The sequence below is a fragment of the Gossypium hirsutum genome, chromosome A07 (genome assembly GCF_007990345.1).
Source record: "Gossypium hirsutum isolate 1008001.06 chromosome A07, Gossypium_hirsutum_v2.1, whole genome shotgun sequence".
Lineage (NCBI taxonomy): Eukaryota > Viridiplantae > Streptophyta > Magnoliopsida > Malvales > Malvaceae > Gossypium > Gossypium hirsutum.
Window position 1 is genome coordinate 21509228 of NC_053430.1, and position 18009 is coordinate 21527236.

The following is an 18009-nucleotide window of genomic DNA, read 5'->3' on the forward strand; positions in this document are numbered from 1 at the left end:
CTTCTATTAAGGACAAAATGTTTGGTTGTGAATCGAATGTATATGATTTGATTAATTGTATGTGAAATGTATTTTTAAAATGTGGTATAAGTCTGGTAATGCTCCCTAACCCTATTCTGGCGTTGAAAATAGGTGAGAGATGTTACATTTATTGGTATCAGAGCTACGATTTAGTCGATTCTTAGAAAAACGTAACGTGTGTGAGGGTCTAGCTATACATGCCATATACATGCTATACATGCTATACATGTTATACTATGTTTTCGTATAGTAAATGAATCCCGGTCGAGCTGTGGCTAATGATGTCGAGAGTAATACGCCAGCTTCCGCTCAAGGGGATATGCCTTCTGAATCTAGAAACGTATCGAGTAGTCACAGAGGAGAGGTTAAAGAAGCCTTTTTCCAAATGATGAACGAATGGTTCACGTTATTTATCCAGTCAAATCTTACTGCTCAACAACCTCCACCCCTACCTAATTCCTAGTCGGTTCCCGTGGAACTTCAACGACTGAATAAGCTGCCAGTAGATAAGATCCGAAAACACTTGGCTGAAGAGTTTAGAGCTACCGTTGATGATGATCCCGAGCGAACTAAATTTTGGCTTGAAAACACTATTTGGGTATTTGATGAATTGTCGTGTATGTCAGCCCAGTGTTTAAAGTGTGCCTTTTCCTTACTGAGAGATACAGCGTATCAGTGGTAGAATACTTTAGTGTCTGTGGTACCCAGAGAAAAAGTGACTTGGGAATTCTTTTAGACTGAGTTCCAGAAGAAATACATAAGTCAGAGATTTCTCGATCAAAAGCATAAAGAGTTTCTAGAATTGGAACATGGCCATATGACTATGACTGAATAGAAAAAAGAATTTATACAGTTGAGTAAGTATGCTCGGGAGTATGTTTCTATTGAAGAAATCATGTGCAAGCGGTTCATTGATGGGTTGAACTAGGACATTAAACTTTTAGTAGGAATTCTAGAATTGAAAGAATTTGTTGTCCTGGTTGATAGAGCTTGCAAAGCCAAGGAGCTTAGCAAAGAAAAGAGAAAAGCAAATTCAGAGGCTAAAGACTCGAGAAAAAAATCGATGAGTAAGCCATATCAATCTTCGTCAAAGAAATTCAGAAATTTGTTCACTCATCCAAATGTTTTAATCAGGCATTCAAGTAGAGATCATGGAAAACAATTCTCAAGTCCTAAAGCTTAAGCTACATCAGTATCGAGTGTTAGCAATGTGAGAAATTATAGACCTGGATGTCAGCAATGTCGAAGACGACATCCTAGTGAATGTAGAATGAATAACCGGGCTTCTTTCAAATATGGTTCACAAGATCATTTCATACGTGATTGCCTAGAGTTAGCTGAGAAAGATAAGATTCAGAATGCAAGATTGAGTAACACAGCCACTAGAATGAGGCCACGAAGAAATATGGGAAATGCGAATGGTAATCGCAATACTATGAGAGATTCTATAGTAAGATCCGAGGCTAGAGCACTGAGTAACACAGCCACTAGAAGGAGGCCACAAAGAAATGTGGGAAATGCGAGTGGTAATCACGGTTCAATGAGAGATTCTACAGTAAGATCCGAGGCTAGAGCACTAATGGGCGTCGAAACCAGCAAAAATATTCCTACAAAAATAACTCTAAATTGTAGTAAAGAGTGGTAGTAGCGTCAAGTCCACAGGGATTGAATGTTGTAACCAACTTCCGTATTTACTTATGAACAAAATATTTGTCATGTCAAAGGTAGTGGCAAGATTCCTGCCCATGACTCCAAATGTACCTGCAACAAAAATAAACAAGTGAATCGAGGGGGTTTGAAAATGTTCAGAAAGTAATAATCTATTAGCATAAATAAACAACTAAATAGTTTCAGAAATAAATTTAGTTCGGGAAGTAAATTCAAAATTTTGCAAATAGAAATGATAAACCTTACGGTAAATTCCGTATCAAGAATCGATCCTTGAAAAATTAATATTCTCCTCCAAAAGATAAGTTGGTTATAGCAGTTAAGAACGTCTTAACCATCAATTCTTCCTCTCGTAGCTGGTCCCGATACGACCTACAAACCAACCTTTACAGATTATCTAACTGAGATACACGTGTTCCCGATTCAAGATTCTGGCAACCTTGCACTCTGAAAAACCCAACTCGAATCAATGGCCTCAACCGCGTGGATCGTTTAAACCCGATCACTCCTTTCTTGATTTGTTCTAGGAGATCCAAATACAGCATGGCTGACTCGTTTCTCCAACTGTCAGCAAACACAACTCCAACCCAACGTCCACTTTGACTTGAAATCGAGTTTAACTTTAAGGGATGATTGGTCTATCCCGATACTTAAGAAAAAAATTAATACCGATTGGAAGGATTTTTTAGCACGAGTTAGTATCTCACGGTTCCCCGACCAAAAAGAACATCGACCTAAGGCTAAGATGAAATTTAGTGAAACATGAAATTATTTATGCTTTGTAAGCTTTGGAAGGTGGTTTGATGATTATGGTAAAGAAAGGAAAAGAAAGGTACTTGGAGAGAAATTGGACCAATTTTGGAAAAGAAACAAGAATTGGAAACAATGCTACAAAATGTTAACGCCAAATTAAAAGGAAAAAGAATAATTCAATTCCAAATTGAAGTAGGAATGTAGAATTAACTGATGATTTTTCAAAGGACATTAAAGCCCTATTTATATACATAGAATTTGCAATTTTTGCCTTTAACTAATTTAACATAAAATCAAAATAAAATCAAATAAATAAACAAATAAAAAAATAAGATTTTTTTCTATTTTTGGCTTTTACAAAGTAAAAAATTCTAATAGGTCCTTGGATTTTCTCTACATTTTTTATTTGACCTTATTTTTATTAATTGTGTTTTAATTTGGTCTTTTTCTGCTCGTTTTTGTCTCTTAGCGTCCCAATTGCATCTCTAACAAGATTAAAACGTAAAAGTACTAATTTAACAGGGATCAATTCAGAAATAAACCAAATTAAACACAAAATAACATACAAATTAATATGTTATCAAATCCCCCTACTTAGCTCATGCTTGTCCTCAAGCATATTGCTCCTTCAAACACTAGTAATTATTTTACAATTTATTACAAATCGAGCCTCTTTTCCGCATCCGTAATCAAATCAAACAACATAGGAAAAAATAAAAAAATGCTTAGAATATATAATTTAATCAACAAGTGTCATAAAGTTAAAATATGTGAACTAAATAATTTCACTAAATTGAGTTTGAATCCAAAATTTGCAAGACATTATTAATTAATTTTTTTTAGACATGGTCAAACCTTTTTACGCGAACTAGGGTGACAACCCAAGCACCCTATTCTTATTACTCAATTCGGTGACGTTTTCGAAACTTTCACTCATAACTTAAGCCTTTATTTATTTATTCATTTTATTCATTTATTTATGTACAAGCAAATTATTTATGTACAAGCAAACATGTTTTCAAGCAATCAATTTTTATGAAAAGTCTAGTTACATATATCAACCTTAAAACACAAATGTCGACTAATCTAAATACTTTGAACACTTCAATTCAAAATTTGCCCAATTGTCCATATTGACTACGTAATGAGATTAGAGGCTCAATGTCGGAATAAACTATCGATTAATTCTAGTATAAGATTGAACATATGCAAAAGAGAGACATGCAGCAAAAATCATGCATGCATACTTACAATTTTCAATCCCCCCAACTTACTCTATGCTTGTCCTCAAGCATGTTTTATATGCAATAAAGTTCAGTAACTCAAACAAGTAAAGAGAAAGGTTAAGAATACTCCTCATGTGTTTCTAACGGTGTTGTCGGTGTTGGGAAATAATTTTCAGCATTTAGCACGGCGTCCCTACGCCACCATTATTATCCGACATTCGGAAAAATTCATAACCTCCATTATGTTCCTAAAAATAGCAAATTCATTAGATTAAATAAAAATTTATTTATTTACAACCTAAATCTTATTAAAACTCAAAATTAAATAAATGAAAATAAATTTGGGTTGCCTCCCAAAAAGCGCTTTTATTTAACGTCGTTAGCTCGACGACTTGGGAATTTATTTATCCGACTCTTCGAGGACTAACTCCTCAACCACGTGGACTTGAAAATTCTCGTAGAAAGGCTTTAATCGCTGTCCGTTGACCTTAAAAAATTTTTCGGGATCTTCGCTTGACGGTCTTCTCCAAAATCAACTTAATTTCATGATTCGACACTTCCACTTGACAGTTTGATTGAGGGTGATAAGCCGTAGTGACTCGTTGCACTACTCTGTATTTTTTCAAAAGTGTGTCGATTACCTTATTACAAATTTGCATTCCACAATCGCTGATCAATGCTAGCGGTGTGCCAAATCTGAAAAAGATGTAACTCTTTAGAAAATCGACTTTTATTTTGGCGTCAGCATGATGAGTGCCTTTTGCTTCCACCCACCATTATCGCTAATCAATGCTAGCTGATCACTGCAACTAAAATATAGACGTTACCGTATGACGAGACAAAAGGTCTCATAAAATCTAAGCTCCATATATCAAATATTTCACAAACATGTACAGGGGTTAAAGGCATTTCCTTTTTTTGACCCAAGTTTCCTACCCTTTGACACTTTTTGCATGTTTTACAGAACAAATATGCATCTCAAAAAATATGTGGCCAATAGTCCACATTCAAGTACTTTATACACGGTTCGTTTAGGACCAAAATGCCCACCACATGCATAAGAATGACAAAAAGATAAAATCGAGTTTACCTCAGTTTCTGCAACACATCGTCAAATTACCTGATCGGAACAATATTTCCAAAGGTAGAGGTCGTCCTAAACATAGTACCGCGATTCAATTTTGATCTTATCTTTTTCAAAACGCGATAAGTTAGAAGAGACTATACCTATGGCAAGGTAATTCATCATGTTTGCATACCAAGGAAAAATTGTCTGAGTAGCAAGTAGACTTTCATCCGGAAAATCGTCTTTAAGTGGTATGACATCCTTTGATGGAGGTATTCAACTCAGATGGTCAGCTACCAAATTTTCGCGTCCTTTTTTATCCTTTATTTTAAGATCGAACTCTTGCAAAAGTAATATCCGCCTAATAAGCCTCGATTTTGTTTCCTTCTTCCTGATCTGAATTTAAGAGCTGCATGTTCAGAAAAAATGACAATCTTAGTCCCTAACAAATACGAACGAAAATTTTTAAAATAAAAAACTATAGCTAGAAACTCCTTTTCAGTAGTCGAGTAATTGCTTTGGGCAGCATCCAAAGTCGTAGACGCATAGGAGATAACGTGTGGTTCTTTCTCGATTCTATGCCCAAGGACTGCCCCATGCCATGGTCACTTGCGTCGCACATTATCTCGAAAGGATAATTCCAGTGTGGTGGTTGAACAATAAGTGCCGAAATGAGCTTATGTTTGAATGTGTCAAACGCATCTTTGCATGATTGGTAAAACTCAAATTCCTTATCCTTCTATAGGAGATTGCAAAGTGGTTGCGCAATTTTTGAAAAGTCTTTAATGAACCTCCTGTAGAAACCTGCATGAACAAGGAAAGAATGAATCTCTCTCACAGTTATGGGATATGGCACTGAGTTAATGATATCGATTTTTTCTTTATCGAAAAAATTCCCTCAGCAGAAATGATATGACCTAAAACTAACTCTTTATCTACCATAAAATGACATTTCTCATAATTTATAACAAGATTAAATTCTAAGCATCTTTCCAAGATTTTTGCAAGATTTGATAAACATACCTCAAAAGACTCACCATACACAATAAAGTCGTCAACGAACACCTCAATTATTTTCTGGACGTAGTCGAAAAATATACTTATCATGCAACGTGGCTAGTGCGTTGCAAAGTCCAAACAGCATCCGTCTGTAAGCGAACGTGCCAAATGGACACGTAAATGTCATCTTTTCTTGATCCTCCGGTGCCACTAGAATCTGGAAAAACCCTGAGTAACCATTAAAACAACAATAATGAGACTTTCCAGCTAAACGTTCTTACATCTAGTCAAGAAACGGAAGTGGAAAAAAATCTTTTCGAGTTAAAGAATTCAACTTCCTGTAATCGATGTAGACTCTCCACCCATTTTGGACCCGAGTGGGAACTATCTCACCTACCGAATTCTTAATTATGGTTACGCAGATCTTTTTCGGTACTACATGGACTGGGTTGACCCAATTACTATCATAAATGGGATACATCATCCCAGCATCAAGTAACTTTTGCACTTCTTTCCTTACCACTTCCATCATAGGGGGATTGAGACGCCTTTGAATCTCTCTTTTGGGAATAGCATTATCTACCACTTAAATTTTGTACATGCAAGTCGAGGGGCTCAACCCCTTAATGTCGGCTATCGTCCATCCAATTACCTCTTTATAGTCTCTAAGAACTCATACTAAGTTTTCGTCTTCTGCCTTCAAGAGTTTACTCAAGATTATTACCGGTAAGGTATTTCCTTTGCCAAGATAAGCGTACTTCAAATGGTCTAGAAGTGGTTTGAATTCCAACTCTAGAGCCTACAAAACAGATGGTACAAGCTCAGTTTTTAAAGGTAATAATTCAAGATATTTACATGGATTTCTCTATAATTGCGACGCCTCCAAATAAGCCACTGTTTCACAAACAGACTCTTCAAAGGTTTCCACTCTTCTTGTTCCTCTATGGCATCAAAGTCTAGACTTCTACAAAGAAAAATTCATAATTCATCCTCGTCATGATATTCTAAATGTAATTCAATTAAAGGATCAATTATATCAATATTAAAAATATTAGAAATCAGGTTGGGGCGATTAATGGCCTCATAGACATTGAATTTCACCACTTCCCCATCAAACTCCATAGTGAGTATCCCACTTCGTACGTCAATTTTTGTTTGTGCGATACTCAAAAATGGCCTCCAGAGAAGTATGTCAGACGAATTAGCCAAATTTTAATCCTCCATGATGATAATGTAGAAGTCTGCAGGAAATATTAGCTCGTTTACCTTGACAAGAACGTCCTCCAATACTCCATCCAAATATACCATAGATCTATCTACAAGCTGAATAATTAAACTTGTTTTCTTCAAAGGACCCGCGTTAAGTAGTTTATAAATTAACAAAGGTATAACATTAATTGATGCGCTTAAGTCACACATTGGTTTTTTAATACCGACACTTCCTATTTTACAAGCTATGAGAAACATACCTTAGTCCTTACATTTGGGTGGTATTTTCCTTTGCAAAATGGCGGAGACATTTTCTCTGACACTTCCCTTTTCATTGCCCAGGAGTTTCCTTCTACTCGTACATAATTCTTTTAAAAATTTTATGTATACTGGAATCTACTTAATCGTGTCGAGAAGAGATATGTTAATCTCTACATTTTGAAAAGTGTTGAGGATCTCCTTCTCTTCTCGCTCATTTTTGTACAAGACAAGTTTTCTAGGAAATAGAGGCAGTACTGTGCTGATTCTACTGGAGCCTCCGTATCAAGCATCTCCTTCTCTTGACTAGTGTCGTGGGCGCGACTTGTGTCAAATACGGGCTCCAATACCTTTCCACTCCTCAATATCATAACACTTGCATTGTGTCTAGGGTTTGGCTCAATTTAGGATGGCAGCTTACCTTGGGACTCCAAACGGCTAACCGTGAGCGTGAGCTTGCTCGCTTGCTTATCCAACTCCTGCAAATGCATGTCAGTTTTTTGTTGAAATTTCTCAGTACTATTGGCTAGCCTTTCCACTATGACTTCCAAAGATGATTTTGAGGGTGGTAACTTTTGATTCTGAGGCGGCCTTTGTTGGTACGATTGATTGAACTGAGGGTTCGACCCATAATTGAGATTCGGGTGATCTTTCCACCCTACATTATATGAGTTCGAGTACGGGTCATATCACTTTTGGGGTGGCCCTGAAAAGTTTTCGATGACATTTGCTTGTTCTGTCGAATCTTCATGTAGAATCGGATATGAGTCCGTTGGATGATCTGGTTTAGCACAAATTTCGCACAACCATGTTGGGCCTAATTTTATCTACAAGAAAAGTTTGAACAACGTTAGTCAGCTTGTCAATTTTATCCTCTAGAGATAGAGAGTTTAACCCATGAACCTGTCTTGTGGGTTCTATGGATGGTCAGAATTGCTGAGAGTTAGCAGCTACTGTTGAAACCAACTTTTGTGCTCTTTGAGGAGTCGTGTTGACGAGTGCCCCCCACTTGCAGCATCTATCCTTTTTATCTCCATCGAAAGTAATCCCTCATAAAAATACTACAAGAGTGACTGTTCAGTCAGTCCATGTTGTGGGCAACTTGCACACAACTTTTTGTATCGCTCCCAATAATCGTAGAGTGATTCAGTCTCTTTCTAATAGATTTTCACGATTTCTCTCCTTAGTCCAGCCGCTCGAGTTGTAGGGAAGAACCTATCAAGAAAAAAATGAGACATGTTAGACCATATGTTGGCAGATTTCGAAAGTAAATAAAATAACCACTCTCTAGTAGAGTCGGTTAGTGAGAAAGGAAAAGCACAAAGTTTAATTTGGCTTCGATAACTCCCTAAGGCTTCATGTTGGTACACACCATATGGAATTCCTTAAGGTGGGTGTGTGGATTTTCGTTCTGTAGTACACGGAAGGTGGGTAGTAAATGAATTAAACCCGATTTTAACTCGAACGACGTTCCTTCCATTAGATAGGTTATACATAAGGGTTGTTTCTCATATGATGCCGCAGCGAGTTGGCGTATCGTCTATTCAACCATCTCGTTTGGTTCATCAAACCAGAAAATTTCCTCGATGTATGATATGGTTTTGAATCTAGGATTTAGTCGTTTACCACGTCGAATGGCTTCTTTCTGCAGTTCCAAACTCTATAGTTCTCGGTTCTAATCTACTCATAAGGTAAACGAACAAAAATTAGAAAAATATCTCCAATCCTTGGCAACGTAGCCAAAATTTGATGGGCGTCGAAACCATTAAAAATAATTCCTACAAAAATAACTTTAAATTGTAGTAAATAGTGGTAGTAGGGTTGAGTCCACAGAGATCGGACGTTGTAATCAACTTCCGTGTTTACTTATGAATAGAATATTTGTCGTATCAAAGGTCGTGGCAAGAGTCGTGCCCACGACTCCAAATGTACCTGTAACAAAAATAAACAAGTAAATCGATGGGGTTTGAAAATGTTCAGAAAGTAATAATCTATTAGCGTAAATAAACAATTAAATAGTTTTAGAAATAAATTTAGTTCGGGAAGTAAATTTAGAATTTTTCAAACAGAAATGATAAGCCTTAGCCTTAGACTTGGTAAATTTTGTATCAAGAATCGATCCTCGAAAAATTAATATTCTCTTACAAACGATAAGTTGGTTATAGCAATTAAGAACATCCTAACCACCAATTATCTAATCGAGATACAAGCGTTCCTGATTTAAGATTCCGACAGCCTTTCACTCTGAAAAAACCAACTCGAATCAACGGACTCAATCACGTGGGTCGTCCTTCCTTGGTTTGTTCTTAGAGATCCAAATACAGCACGGCCGACTCATTCTCCAACTGTCAGCAAACACAACTCCAACCCAACGTGCACTTTGACTTGAAATCGAGTTTAACTTTATGGGATGATTGGTCTATCCTTATACTTAAGAAACAAATGAATATCGATTGGAAGGATTTTTTAGCACGAGTTCGTATCTCACGATTCCCGACCGGAAGAACACTGGCCTAAGGCTAAGATAAAATTTAGTGAAGTATGAAATTATTCATGCTTTGTTAACTTTGGAATGTGGTTTGATGATTATGATAAAGAAAGGAAAAGAAAGGTACTTGGAAAGCAATTGGACCAATTTTGGAAAAGAAACAAGAATTGGAAACAATGTTACAGAATGTTAATGCCAAATTGAAAAGAAAAAGAATAATTCAATTCCAAATCGAAGTAGGAATGTAGAATTAAGTGATGATTTTCCAAAGGACATTAAGGCCTTATTTATATACATAGAATTTGTTATTTTTGGCATTAACTAATTTAACATAAAATCAAAATAAAATAAAATAAATAAAAATAAAATATGATCTTTTTCTATTTTTGGCTTTTACAAAGTCAAAAATTCTGATGAGTTATTGGCTTTTCTCCAGTTTTTTATTCGACTTCATTTTTATTGATTATGTTTCAATTTGGTCATTTTCTGCTCGTTTTTGTCTCTTAAGGTCCCAACTTCATCCCTGATAAGATTAAAACATAAAATTACAAATTTAGCAAGATCAATTCAGAAATAAACCAAATTAAACACAAAATAACATGCAAATTAATATGTTATCAAGCACCTGCTAGAGCTTACAACATTTACGCTCGCGAAGAGGCGTCATCACCCGATGTTATCACTGGTACATTTTTTCTTTACGAAACTAATTTGATTGCATTGATTGATCCTGGATCAAATCATTTGTATATCTGTACGAATTTAGTGTTTAGTAAGAATTTTCCTGTTAATTCTACTGAGTTTGTGATTAAAGTATCGAACCCCTTAGGCAAGTATGTTCTAGTTGATAAAGTTTGCAAGAACTGTCCTTTAATGATTTGGGGTTACTGTTTTTCGGCTAATTTGATACTACTACCTTTTGATGAAGTCGATGTAATTCTAGGTATGGATCGGTTGAGGATACATGATGTCGTTGTGAATTGTAGACGAAAGATTATTGAATTGAAATGTCAGTATAGTGAAATCCTTCGAATTGAATCTGATGAATCGAATGAATTACCTATTGTGATTTTGTCTATGTCAGCTCAGAGATGTGTGAGAAAAGGATGCAAAGTTTATCCTACTTATGTTTTAGATATAAAAGTGTATGAATCAAATATTGAACCAATGCCTGTAGTCTGTGAATATCCAGATGTATTTCCAGAAGAATTACCGGGCTTACCACCGATAAGAGAGGTTGAATTTGCTATTGAGTCAGTACTTGGAACTTCACCGATATCTATAGCTCTATACAGAATGGCTCCGACAGAATTGAAAGAGTTGAAATCTCAGTTGCAAGAGTTAACAGATAGAGGTTTTGCACGACCTAGTTTTTCGCCCTAGAGTGCGCTAGTATCGTTTGTAAAGAAGAAAGACGAGTCAATGAGAATGTGTATTGACTATCGAAAACTCAACAAGGTTACAATAAAGAACAAGTATCCGTTGCCAAGAATAAATGATTTATTTTATTAGTTAAAAGGCGCAACAGTGATTTCGAAAATTGATTTCCGGTTTGGTTATTATCAGTTGCGAGTTAAAGATTCGGATGTGTAGAAAACTGCTTTCAAAACGAGGTATGGACATTATAAATTCCTTGTTATGCCTTTTGGATTAAATAATGTTCCTTCCGTTTTTCTGGATTTGATTAATAAGATTTTTAGACCGTATTTAGACAAATTCATTATTGTATTGATTGACGGCATTCTGATCTACTCTTGAGATGAATCTGAGCATGCCGAGTATTTGAGAATTGTGCTACAAATCTTGAGAGATAAGCAATTGTATGCTAAATTTAGTAAATGCGAGTTTTGGCTCCGAGAGGTTGGATTTCTAGGACACATTGTTTCAGCGGATGGTATACGAGTTGATCTGAGCAAAATTTCAGCAGTTGTTGATTGGAAACCACTGAGAAATGTATCTGAAGTCAGAAGGTTTCTAGGACTAGCTGGCCTCTATCGACGTTTTGTTAACGGGTTCTCGATGATTGCGACACCAATAACTAGATTGCTACAAAAAGATGTGAAGTTCGAGTCGTCAGAAAAATGTCAGTAGAGTTTTGAACAGTTGAAAACATTGTTAACTAAGGCATCAATGTTGGTTCAACCTGAGTTAGGTAAAGCATTTGTGATTTACAGCGACGTGTAATTGAATGGTTTGGGGTGTGTTTTGATGCAAGAAGGAAAAGTTATAGATTATGCCTCTAGACAATTGAAACCACATGAAAAGAACTATCCGACACATTATTTAGAGTTGGTCGTTATTATTTTTGCATTGAAAATTTAGCGACATCATTTATACGGTGAAAAGTGTCACATCTTTACCAATCACAAGAGTTTAAATTATATAACAACTCAGAAAGATTTAAATTTGCAACAACGAAGATGGCTTGAGCTATTAAAAGATTACGAGTTACTAATTGATTATCATCTAGGAAAAGCAACAGTAGTCGTAGATGCTTTGAGTAGAAAATCTCTATTTTCTTTGAGAGCAATGAATACGAGACTGATTTTGTCTATTGATGGTTCCAATCTAGTAGAGTTGAAAGCTAAACCGGTTTGTTTCAACAAATTTGGGAAGTTGAAAAGTGTGATAATGAGTTACAAGCTAAAAGAGTGCAATGTAAGTCAAATAGTGATTTAGACTATCAAATCGGAGCCGATGATTATTTAATGTTCCGAAACAGAACTTACGTACCAAAGAATTCTGAACTTATTCAGAAAATTTTGCATGAAGCACACAGTAGTTGTCTATCTATTCACTCGGGGAGTACCAAAATGTACAATGATTTGAAACAATTATATTGGTGGTTAGGTATGAAACGAAACATTTTTGAGTTTGTATCAAAGTGTTTGATTTGCCAATAAGTCAAAACTAAACATCAAGTGTCTTCGGGATTACTACAACCTGTGATGATACCAGAGTGGAAATGGGATAGAGTTACGATGGATTTCGTATCAAGATTACCCCTGTCTACGAAAAAGAAAGATGCTATTAGACTTGTCGTTAATCGACTGACAAAATTTGCACATTTCATTCCGGTACGTACTGACTATTCACTTGATAAATTAGCTGAACTGTACATATCTGAGATCCGTTAGATTGCATGGGGTGCCAATTTCGATAATTTCGGATAGAGATTCGAGGTTTACATCACAATTTTAGAAGAAATTGCAAGAAACTTTGGATACGAGGTTGAATTTTAGTACATCTTTTCATCCACAAACCGATGGTCAGTCTGAGAGAGTAATTCAGATTCTCGAAGATATGCTTCTTTGTTGTGTATTGGAATTTAAAGACAATTGGGAAAAATATTTACCGTTGGTTGAATTTGCATACAATAACAACTTTCAATCAAACATAAAGATGGCACCGTATGAAGATTTCTATGGTTACAAATGCCGAAGTCCATTGTATTGGATCAAGTTGAGTGAGAAAAAGATTCACGGGGTTGATTTGATCTGAGAGACTAAAGAAAAAGTGAAAGTAATTCGCTACAGTTTGAAAGTAGCTTCAGATCGACAGAAATCGCGCGCAGATTTGAAACGAAAAGTCATTGAATTTCAAATCGGTGATAAAATATTTTTGAAAGAATCTCCGTAGAAGAAAGTCCTTTGATTTGGTCGTAAAGGTAAATTAAGTCTGTGATTTATTAGACCGTATAAGATAATTGAAAGGATAGGGCCAGTGGCATATCAGCTAGCTTTACTATAAGAATTGGAAAAGATTCACAATGTGTTTCATGTGTCAATGTTACATTGATATAGATCAAATCCATCACATGTAATTTCTCCGGCAGAGATTGAAATTCAACCTGATATGACGTACAACGAAGAATTGATCAGAATTTTAGCTCGAAAGGTTAAACAGTTGAGAAATAAAAGCAAAGCTTTAGTAAAAGTCTTATGGCAACGTCATGGGGTTGAAGAGGCTATGTGGGAGCTTGAGCAAGCTATAAGAAAACAGTACCCTAACCTATTCACTGGTAAGATTTTCGGGGATGAAAATCCCTAAGGGGGGAGAGTTGTAACAGCCCGTTTTTAGTCAAATCGGAACACTGGTTTTAGGAAAACAAATCCAAAGTTGAAATATTTATTTTATTATTATTTTAAGGTCTACAACATGAACATATGATTGTGTGAAAGTTTCATTTAGAAATTTTATCATTTGAGTGTTTAATTTGATAAAAATGACTAAATCGCGTAAAGTGCAAATGTGTTATTCTATTAGTTAAAGGTATTCAATAGTTATAGAGCCATAAAGTTAAGGTCCTTATGCTAAAATTAGAACACTAATAGTTTGAGTGGACAAATATGGTCATTAAAATGATATTATAACACCATGTTTGGTTGGGTGTAATGGATTAGCCATTACACCCCTAATCCGTGGCCCCACTGAATACCCTGTTTGGTTCGCTGCATTGGCCTAATACGGGCCTATTACGTTACGGACGAATTCGACTTTTCTCTGCTTCAGCGCCGATTTGCTATTACGTTCCAAAATCAAAGATTGCCTAATCGGTCTCCCTTTTACCCTTCCAAGCAGAAATCGATTCTCCACCCCACCCCACCCTCTCCCTCTCCCTCTCCCTCCCAACATTAACAGAAGCTGCCAGCGAACCAAACCTCCAGCCAGTCCCGACTTTCATCTTGGCATGTGGTGAAACTGAACCATTTGTAGCTGCCGCAGTTCCCTTCTCGCCAAAGATCTCCTGTCCTTCGACGACAATGGTTGCCGCTAAGAAGACCGTAAAGACCCTTTTACTCTTTTTCTCTTCTTCTTTTTTTTTTTGAATATTTAACCTAAATTTTCTGAAAACATGCTAATTCATTTTTATGTTGTTGATGATGGTATTTTGATGCAGAAGAAGACCCATGAGAGCATTAACAACAGATTGGCTCTCGTTATGAAAAGTGGGAAATACACTTTGGGTTACAAAACTGTTCTCAAATCTCTCAGAAGCTCCAAAGGTATTCCATTGTTTCTTTAAAAGTAGGAAATACCGCTTGACTGGAAGTTCTCTCAAGTGTTCAGAGAACGGACGGCCGGAGAGGAAATTCAGGAAGGTGTGCTATTTGGATTTATTCGATTTGGTTTCTCTTAGTGTTGATTTTGTCTCAGTGCTAAAGAATTATCGAATTTTATTGTTTTTTAATCCTTATAGCTAATAATCTTTTTTTCCCTTGCTATTTATTTTTCCATTGTTTAAATTGGTAATATATATTGTTGGATTAGTGTATAATGTTAAGATCTAGGTCTAGCTTCATGCACTGTATAGCTTCTCAAAGTGTGATGTGAAGCAATGAAGAATTTTTTGTGTTCTGAAATTAACTAATTATCGGTTGAGTTCAGTAATTAAGTTGAGATTAGATGTTATTTACTGAAAGTCTGAAGAAGGAATTCAATGAACTGTAGATTGATCTAATTACTAGGTTCCTGGTCTTGGAGGGTGGTGCACCATGTAAAAAATGTACTAAGCAAGTCCTTCGTGGTAAAAGACTGAGTTTGCTTGCGTGACTGATGCTCTTTGACTTTAGGGTGTTATTTATGGACTAACATGGAAGTAAAACTAGTTTCATGCATTAATCAGATGGTCTTACTTAGGAGTCTGGCCATGCAAGTGACAGTTCGATGAGGTTTTGATCCAGTAAGAACCATAATTTCTTTGTGAACCATCTCGGGATGGGCTGTTATTAGTTTTGCTCTTCATGATGCCTTCCTTGCATTGGCCTCAACTCTAAGCGTGATTAAATAGAAAATTTTGAAGAGCTTTTCCATGATGCACTTTGCTTGATGAGTCTGCTTGTGTGAAGAAAACAATTGCGGGCGCGATATACTTGGTACTTATATGTCCTACATGTTCTGCTTCTCTTTTCACTTCATTTACATGGCATTGTTTCTTTTGCAGTTGATATCATATCTGCAATTGAATTCAATAAAAAATGGCGATCACCTTGCTACCGGTGATTGTGGAGATCGGGTGGTTTTGTTTGAAAGGACTGACACTCAAGACGTACGTTCTCTGACCATTTTTCTTTTTAATATTTCTGAACCTGCTTGTTTCACTTACTGTGATTCTCCGGTGTTCTGTTCTCACACTTTGTCATACCGTTTTATAATATGTAGCATGTTGCACATCGAAGAGATCTAGAGAAGATGGATTATCCAATCAATAGGAATCTTGAGTTTCGCTATAAAACAGAGTTTCAGAGCCACGAACCTGAGGTATTTATGTTTGGTTTGTGGTAGACATAAACATAATGATTATTGGGAGTACATGCTAAAAACTTTATAGACTTGAATATTGAAAACGTGTACTCCCTTGGTTTAATACAGTTTGACTATCTGAAGAGCTTGGAAATTGAGGAGAAAATTAACAAAATTAGGTGGTGTCAGTCATCTAATGGTGCTCTTTTTCTTTTGTCGACAAATGACAGAACAATCAAGTTATGGAAGGTAGGTAAAGGCATATTTTCTATTCTGAATTTTACAGTTATGAAGTTATACACAAATTATTATTGTGATAACTCCACTATTTTTTCCCAAGGAATATCAATATCCCAAAAGCAGCAACATAGCAAATCTACAAATTTAACCTTGTCATCCTGTTGGGTATTTCTAATGTCATTTCAAACTTGTAAAGGTACAAGAGAAGAAAGTCAAAAAAGTGTGTAACATGAACGTGGACTCAACCAAAGCCATGGGAAATGGTCCTATTGTTGGTTCAAGTATATCAACAAGCTCCAAACAATACATTGCAAATGGAGGATGCACAAGCAATGACTTCTCATTCCCAACTGGGGGTTTCCCATCTTTGCATTTGCCTATGGTAGTTGTTGTGAATCCAGAATGCTTATTTATTAAGATACTTTGGAATCAATTACTTTTTTTGTCATTTTTCCATGGTTTAGGCGGTGTTTGATATGCCAATACTTTTATTATATGGTTTACTGATCTAACATATAATGCTTCTGTCACAATTGTAGTCTTAACATTTTAGCCGTTGGAAATTACTTTGAATTTTTGTTATAAGAATATTGGTTATTAAGAATATTGATTATTAAAAAATTTTATTAAATTATATATTTTAATTAAAATATATTTAATAATAATTATGTTAAATTATATTTTATAGTATCATATATTATGATTTTAATAAATTTATATAAGAATATTGATTATTAAGAATTTTATTAAATTATATATTTTAATTAAAATATATTTAATAATAATTATGTTAAATTATATTTTATAGTATCATATATTATGATTTTAGTAAATTGACATAAGAATATTAATTATTAAGAATTTTATTAAATTATATATTTTAATTAAAATATATTTAATAATAATTATGTTTAAATATGATTAAATTATTTATTATTGATATTAATAATCTTATTAAAATTTAAATAAAATAATTTACCAAAACAAATTTCTGCTAATTATTAAGAATTTTATTAAATTATATATTTTAATTAAAATATATTAAATAATAATTATGTTTAAATATGATTAAATTATTTATTTTTGATAATAAATAATCTTATTAAAATTTAAATAACAATAACAATAATCATTTACCAAAACAAATTTATGCTAAGGGTATTCTGGTCATTTTAGTTTTCTCCATTATGCTATTACACCTCTATTACATTCAACCAAACACAGTTTTACTATTACGCCTCTATTCCATTACATTCAACCAAACAGTTGATTTGCTATTACACCTCTATTCCATTACACCTCTAATCCAATACACCTCTAATCCAATACAGCGAACCAAACGTGCTAGCCTAGGGATTTGTAAATTGGTAAATAATGATAATTAAAAATAAATAAAATAAGAATCCATTTTTATGTTCTTCTTCATTTTGGAACCGATTGTTAGGGCTAGAAGAATCCATTTTTATGTTCTTCATTCGTCTAGGCTATTTTGCTCATTAAGGTATGATTTTTGTCTCGTTTTTAATGATTTCTATGTTTTTGAGATCGTTGCAACTAGATCTAGCTAGCCTAGGGACTATTTTGCAAAATTTTTAAAGATTTTGAATGTTTCCATTGATGAATACATGAGTATTTTTATGTTTAATGATAGATTATGAATGTTTGATGATAGTTATACAAGTTTTGTTAAGTGATTTTTAGTGAAAATGCAAATTAGGGGTTTAATAGTGAAATGTGGAAACTTTCTGATTAAAATGTGAAATAAATGGAAAATATGGGCTGCAAGGGACTTCTTTGTAATTCGACTAGCATGGGTTGTGGTTAAATTGCATGAATTT

At 34.9% G+C, this 18009-nt stretch overlaps 1 long non-coding RNA gene across 1 annotated transcript; it reads left to right on the forward strand.

Moving 5' to 3' along the window:
* The first annotated feature begins 14439 nt into the window (after positions 1-14439).
* LOC107956507 (uncharacterized) lies at positions 14440-14682 on the forward strand. The gene is made up of 2 exons (XR_001700135.2): positions 14440-14472; positions 14589-14682. It is a non-coding gene; the product is annotated as an uncharacterized lncRNA (long non-coding RNA).
* Positions 14683-18009: the final 3327 nt, after the last annotated feature.